The sequence below is a fragment of the Antechinus flavipes genome, chromosome 2 (assembly GCF_016432865.1).
Source record: "Antechinus flavipes isolate AdamAnt ecotype Samford, QLD, Australia chromosome 2, AdamAnt_v2, whole genome shotgun sequence".
In the NCBI taxonomy this organism is placed as follows: Eukaryota; Metazoa; Chordata; class Mammalia; order Dasyuromorphia; family Dasyuridae; genus Antechinus; species Antechinus flavipes.
This window is the reverse complement of record NC_067399.1, coordinates 681,062,390-681,069,665: the sequence shown is the minus strand read 5'-3', so window position 1 is coordinate 681,069,665 and position 7,276 is coordinate 681,062,390.

Here is a 7,276-nt window from a genome sequence, read left to right as displayed (position 1 = left end):
GTGACTCAACATAAACAATATTGGCTTTTTATTTCCTTATAATGGAATTTCCAAACTGGAGGCATAGCCTTATTTTAAGATCTGGGTCATTTTCTGACCACCTGTAATTCTTTTCTTTCCTATCAGGTCTATAGGTGGAAGAGTAGCAACCTATCACCTGATCTCCACCTCCAGATCATCATCTTCAAGACCACTCACTTTGGACCACCTCCAGCAGATATGGCAGGGTCATTTTTATATAATGAGTTTCTTTGGAGACTTTCCTTCTCATTTGGGAGCCACTGACTAGTCTCAAATTGTGTTGGGGAAAAACAAATTAGTGTACTCTCCCATCTTTACTGTTATGTGACCCAGAATGGCCCACAATTTTACAAAGCTCTTCCCTTCAGCCCAGATAGAATTGGCTTTTTTGTGTTTGTTTGCAGTTATAACAGAAACTTCCATTAGCGGCTGTGGAGGCAGCAGGAAAGCTGCAGGGGAGTTCAGAACTCAGCTGGTCTCCCTGATGGCCTGTTTGGAAAGAAGAAGCTCATTGCTTTGGAACGAGGTTGGGCCCAGCAAGTGGAATAGCTTTTATTTACTTGAAAAAGTAAATAGCTCATCATATTTATAACCAGGATTTGACACACAGAGAGAAAGGGAGTACCTTGCTACCAGAGGAGACTCAAGTACCCAGATCCTCAAAGCATCCATTTCCATCACTATAGGCAAATTTGATGAGATAAATGTTCTAGGCTGTGTGAAATTCCCCACCACCACCACCACCACAATTGAGATTACCTGGGGACAAGTGTTGAATGATTAGATACAAATTTGGATTTCTGATTCCTTTTCTTTTTTATTGTTGTTTTATTTTTGTCTCTTTGGAAGCAATCAGGGTTGAGTGACTTGCCCAAGGTCACATAGCTGGTAAGTGTCTGAGGCTGGGTTTGAATTCAGGACCTCTGATTTTAGGGTCAGTGCTTTGTTCACTGTGCCATCTAGCTGGTACGGATGTATGGCTTTCAAATTGGTATGGACCTATGGCTTCTTGGGTGTGAGCAATTCCCACTGTAGAAAATCTCTTCATCAATGTCAATTAAGAATCTGTCTGCAACTTTTAGTGTTAGGGAAGTGCCTGAATCACTGAGAATTGTAGTGTTTTGTCCCTAGTTACATTGTTATTGTATCCCACAGATAGGACTTATCAAGAGCTTGATTCCAAGGGTACCACCCAGCATCACAACATGCTACTTGTCATCCTCTCAAGTCACATTGTAAATGTTAGAGCCAGGGGAGGCCTTGGCAACAACCCATCCCAAATTAATTTTATAAGGAAGAAACTAGGATCCAGAGAGAAGAGGGTCCACCCCCAAGATCACACAGGAGCAGAGTTTAATATGAATCTAATGTACAACAAAACTAGTATAAAAGACATAGGGACAGAAGGCCATATTATCCAGATCCGAGGACATGGTGAGTCCAACTGGGCTTTGCCAATTCAAAGGTTTTTGAAGTATCATGATTAATGAAGGGAGCCATATTTTTAGAGGGCAATTAACAGTCTAATTAGTCTACCAGAAATGTGCAAAGCCAGGAAACTGTGGCTAAAAGAAAGAGCACTTAAAAATCGCAAGTACTCTGGGTCACCTAACAATCATTATGAGAGAGTTTACAAGTTCATGCTCCAACAACCAAACAGACTAATTCCTCTTCAATATTTAAATCCAGCCATGTATCCACTCTTTCCTGCCCTGAGTTTTCTCTTCTCCAGGCTGATTATTTCCAGATTGTTTCCCTGAGGCAATTGAAGTTAAGTGACTTGCCCAGGGTCACACAGCTAGGATGTGTCAAATGTCTGAGGCCAGATTTGAACTCAGGTCCTCCTGACTTGAGGGCTGGTGCTCTTTCCATTGTAAGACCTAGCTGCCCCCTCAGCTGATCTTCACATACATGGAACAAAGACTTTTTACCACCCTGATTTCTTTCTCCTTGAGGTTTCTCAGCTTATCAATGACTTATCAGAACTAAATACTTGCTCCCCAGTATAACTACTGAGGGCATTCTCTGACAAGACTTCTGATTTCATAATTAGAGCTCTTTCCAAACCCCTAACCTGGTCATTCAAAGTCTGCTTCCATTGAAGCATAAGCTATCTTTCTAGTGTGGCCTCCAAGAACCCTTGGATGAATTCTTCACACTTTCCCATCTCTGTACCCACTTTTTACTGACCTTGATTCCTCAACCTAAAGAAATTCTAACCTTCCATTGAGAGCCAAAAAAAAGTCACCAACTCCTCTATGAAGTCTTGGCGATTACCATAGTCAGACATGGTATCTCCATACACGATCTTACTTAAATGTAAGTCCCTAGAGGACAGGGTCTGTCCTAATGATTGCTCTTCCATCTCAAATGTATAACCCAGCTGACAGATACAGAGTAGAAGACTCATTGAGTAAGTGCATAAGAAATGCTTGTTAAACTGATTTCAGCTTATAAAAATACATCATAATAAAAATATTTGATTGATATAGTATGAACCCATGACTTGGCCAGCAAATCCAAAAGTTCTCCTGCTGCATCCAAGGCCATCTCCAGTCATTTTGATCTGTATTTGGCCACTGGGCCCAGATGATTCTGAAGGACAAAATGAAGTTGGTAACTTTGCATAGCCCTCCCTCATTTAAGTCCAAAATCATTTGCATGTCATGGCCATCTTCTCTGATGTTATAGTCATCTTCAAGAAGGAAGGACAAACAATGACTAGAAAATGTATTGCCCAGGGATGTACAGATGTTTCCTGTCCCAAATGAAGCTATTGAAGGGCGAGGAGATACTAGTCACAGAGGAGAAATCATATGGCCCTAATGCTGAAGGGACCCACATCGATGAATTTACAGATTGAGGCACTGAAGGAACAAATTCTCTCATTCATCTACAAAGAGAAGACAACCCTGTTTCAACCAAAAATCTCTTTCTGCTGTAATAGAACCAACAAGAACAAAAAATTGTTCAACAATACTGTAGATAAAAATTAATTAGAATTTTAATTTAATGTAAGGAATCAAAAATGCTGCTTTGGGTATTTAATTTCTGGGACTGAAAATGGATGGTGATTGAGTGATCTATATCAAATCTGATAATCTGAGCTCAACCCTACCAAAAAGTGATCTGAGGACAATCTCCAGTCTTTGTCAGGGGAAATTCCCTGTCTCCTACACCATCTACATTAGACATGAGTGTTTAGACACTCCCACCCCACCTGCCCTTAGACAAACCCTCCAAGGGACATTTCTTCACTTCTTCGTAAGCCCTTTTGAGAATATTTATTTGGTGGTATTTGTGGTGGGAGGTGGAGAGGATTACCACTGAACCACAATAGGGAGCAGGGATTACAAGATGACAGAAACTAATGCAGGAAAAAAAAAACACATTTATGTAATATTTTCTGGATTATACAACTATTGCCTCCCACAGCCCCTGGGAGAGAAAAAAGCTTTTTTATATGCCAAGTTCTGTCATTCAACACTCAGTGAAGAAAATGTCTACTGTATCATTTTAAAAAATATTTATTGTAAAACCAAGTGAACCTCAAATTTCAAGAATTGATTCACTGTATTTAAGTCTTTTTTGCCTAAGGGAACAAAATCATTTCCATCTGATTCCCAATGCATAGAAGAGTCAATGAAAGTCTGGGAAGAACCTCAGAACTAAAGCCAAGAGGTTGAGTTCTAATTAGACCTCAGACTCTTAATGGTCCAGTGATTCTCCAATCCTTAGTTTCCTCATCCACAAAAAAAAAAGACAATGAGCAAGAGACTCCTAATTCCTACCTCAAAGGATTGTTATTTTGCTCAAATAAGACAGTGTGTATAGAGCAATGGTTGAATGAATGAAAAAAGTCTGTCAGTTACTCACTATGAGCCAAGTACTCTGACAAATGTTATAAAGCTAAGTCAGTACCTGTCCTCAAAGACCTTACATTCAAATAGAGAAAACAATATCCATATATACATACACACATGTACCAGGTACTAAATACTATGTAGAGGGAAAAGAGTCAACTGTCCTCAAGGAGCTTACATTCCAACAGAGGGGAAAACAAGAACTGGGTACATAAAGAACCCGACAGTTAACTTAAAAAAAAAATTAATGAATAATTTCAGCAAACTTGCAGGAAAGAAAAGAAATCTGCCCAAAATACTAGTATATTTATATGACCAACAAGGAAATAGTAAAATTCAATTTAAAATACTTGGGAGTCTACCATGGTATGCACAAGAATTATATATTGATTACAGATCTCTCTTGGTAAGATCAGGAGAGTCTTCAGTACTTTTCCTCTGCCAAGAACTGGTGAGCACCTGGGTGATTGGGATGGGGATTGAATTTAAGTGGTTAAAATCCATAAAAGGCTCTCATTTCCCTTTGATAGTGGAGAAATCCTAGGCAGTTGGATTTTTCTACTTTCCTTTGGTAAGATCAAGTGAATTCTCCTTTATAGAGGACGAGAAATTGAATCATGGGAAAACAATTTAAAGTAGCTGGCTCAAAGCACTTATTTAGTATTCTGGAAATTAGCCCTTTAGATAATGAGCTTATGAAATGGGATGAAGTGTTATGCCACAGTCTCCTCTGTTCTACCTCAGTTTTCCTGCATTTGTTTCCCTGAATTATATCTCCATTGCCCTGAATTAGTATGCAACTCCCACCTTTTTTCCTGTCCATTATGGCTGTACTACCTACTCTAAACATTCCAAAAGATAAGACTATCTCAGATACCTAATTGACATCTTTATTTCTGTTTGTTCAGACATCCTAGTTAAGAAGAATTTATAGTTTTCACCCCCATCCTGTTAGAACCAAATTTATGGTCCATCCCTGAAAATTTCCACTCTTTGCTTCCTGCCTTTGTTTCTCTTCTTATTAGAGTCCTATAAAAAACCTGGGAGTCTCACATTCACCACTGGATACTTTGAGACAAAAGTCCTGTGCAGTCAATCAATTAAACTCTCCAATAAATAAAATATTAAAACTTTCTAATCTCTCAGTTTCTTTGGCATTACAGAAGTACCAAAATGTACAGGGAAGGACAAAGATAAAATGATTAAATACTGCTATTCTGTTTGTGCAGGCACCCCACTTGGAGGAAATATCTTCTGGCCAAGTATGGATTTTCCAAGATTTGGGTTTGCCAAAAATTGAATCACTATGTGAATTCAAGGAGTTTATTAATTCTTAGGAGAGTGAATATGTAACCTTGTGGTTGCTGACTGTGGGAAAATCTGTTTTGAAGAAGGAGGAAGAAGTGCTAGAGAAATTCTACCCATCTCAGCACTACTTCCTCTCTTTGCCCCTCAGTCAGCCACTGCTCTATGACTAGGACTCCAGAACTCCCTTGACTCAGCCCTAGGAAGGAGATGAAAAAAAGGAGCTCAACTGATTTAAAGCCATTAACTATTTCCTTTCTTCTTTGCCACCATTGTCTTTGGAGAGAATTTAAGCAAATATTAAAGGATAAGAAAGCTTTCCATTCTCCACAGGAACTGGCTTGTTTTTGCTTAGCGCTGGTCTCATTCACCTAGGGAGGAATTAGGTTTGTAAATGCTCCAAGAAGCATGGAGGTGAGAAATGTTAAAAGGAGAGAGAAAGACAGAGAGAGAGAGAGAGAGAGAGAGAGAGAGAGAGAGAGAGAGAGAGAGAGAAAGGCACTTTTAAAAGATCCATCTGGGTTAGTGGGACAGTTTGACCAATTCTTTGGTCCTAACATTTATGCCTTGCCATAATTGATGTCAATCTTAGGGTTTCTCTTCATTGGAGAAGAGCAGGGGCAGATTAGGAGAGCTGGATGAGACCTATCTGGTTGCACAGGGTGGCCCCCAGGGGAGAACAAAAGTTCCGCCTTCAGTATTCCAATTGGTATCATAATAATCCAGGCCATAAAGAAAGTATGAGGGACCTATTAGAAATACAGTCCCTCAAAATCAAAATATAAATAAAGGAATAGAAATTAAGCAAGAAAAGGAAGAAACCTCCTCAGTCTTTTTAAGTAGACTGGAGGAATGTAAGATTTTTGAAAGTAGTAAATGGTTTAGTGTTGTTGGCTTCAAATATGACTTCTGGGCTTGTCTACTAGATCCTGAAAGGAGGGATATCTTTGCTTTTGAATGGGAAGACCCTAATACTGGAAGAAAACAGCATTATGGTTGGTGTGTTCCTTCTCAGGAATATACAGAATCCCCTAATCTGTTGGGACAAGTACTAGAAACTATTTTGGGAGCTCCCCTGGGTATCCATGCCTTAGGATATTTGATGATTTATTGATCACTAGACAAAGAAGAGAAGGGGTCAGGGAAGCTTTCTTTGAATTGTTAAACTTCCTAGGGAGGAAGGGGCTCAGAGTTTCAAACAGAAAGCTACAATTTGTGAAAAGGGAAGCAAGGTACTTGGGGCACTTAATTAGTGAAGGGAGTAAATGGGAAGCCTCAGGACAAAGGAGTTTCCAACAATTAAAGGAGGTTTTAAAGTCTCTTCAAGTACTGGCCCTCTCTTCCCTAGAAATACCCTTTCATTTATTTGTTAAAGTGGATCATTGAAGAGCTTTAGGGGTACTGATACAAAAGAGACCTGTGGATTTCCTCTCCAGAGTATTGGATGTAGTGGCACAGGAATAGCCTGTTTGTATTCAAGCTATTGAAGCAACAGCTATATTAGTGGAGGAAAGCAAAAAACTCACTTCTGGAGGTAGCGTCATAGTCAGTGTTCCCCACCACATTAGATCCATGCTAAGTCAAAGAGCCAGGAGATGGCTCATCAACTACAGAATTCTGAAATATGAGGTCATACTCCTAGAAAAAGATGATTTAATATTAGCTCAGGATCATCATTTGAACCTTGCTTCTTTTCTAACTACCTCGGTTGGTCAGGAAGGACCAAGACCAAAATATTATTTTTTCTTCGAAATGATTGATTTACAAGCAAAAACATGTAAAGATATGAAAAATGCCCAACTTCAGAAATTAGTAATTTATTCATAGATGGATCTTCATTTTTGAGACTAACAATTTGATTTTCCTCTTTCCTTTTTCTAATCAAATTAACTGAAGGCTTATCTATTTTTTTTGGTTTTTTAATAAAACCAACTTTTAGTTTCATTTATTAATTCAATCTTTTTTTTATTTTTCAGTTTTTATCGATTTCTTCTTTTATTTTTAGAATTTCAAGTTTGGCATTTGATTGGGGGGAGGGGGTGTTAATTTGTTCTTTTTCTAGCTTTTTTAGTTGCAAGCCCATTTCA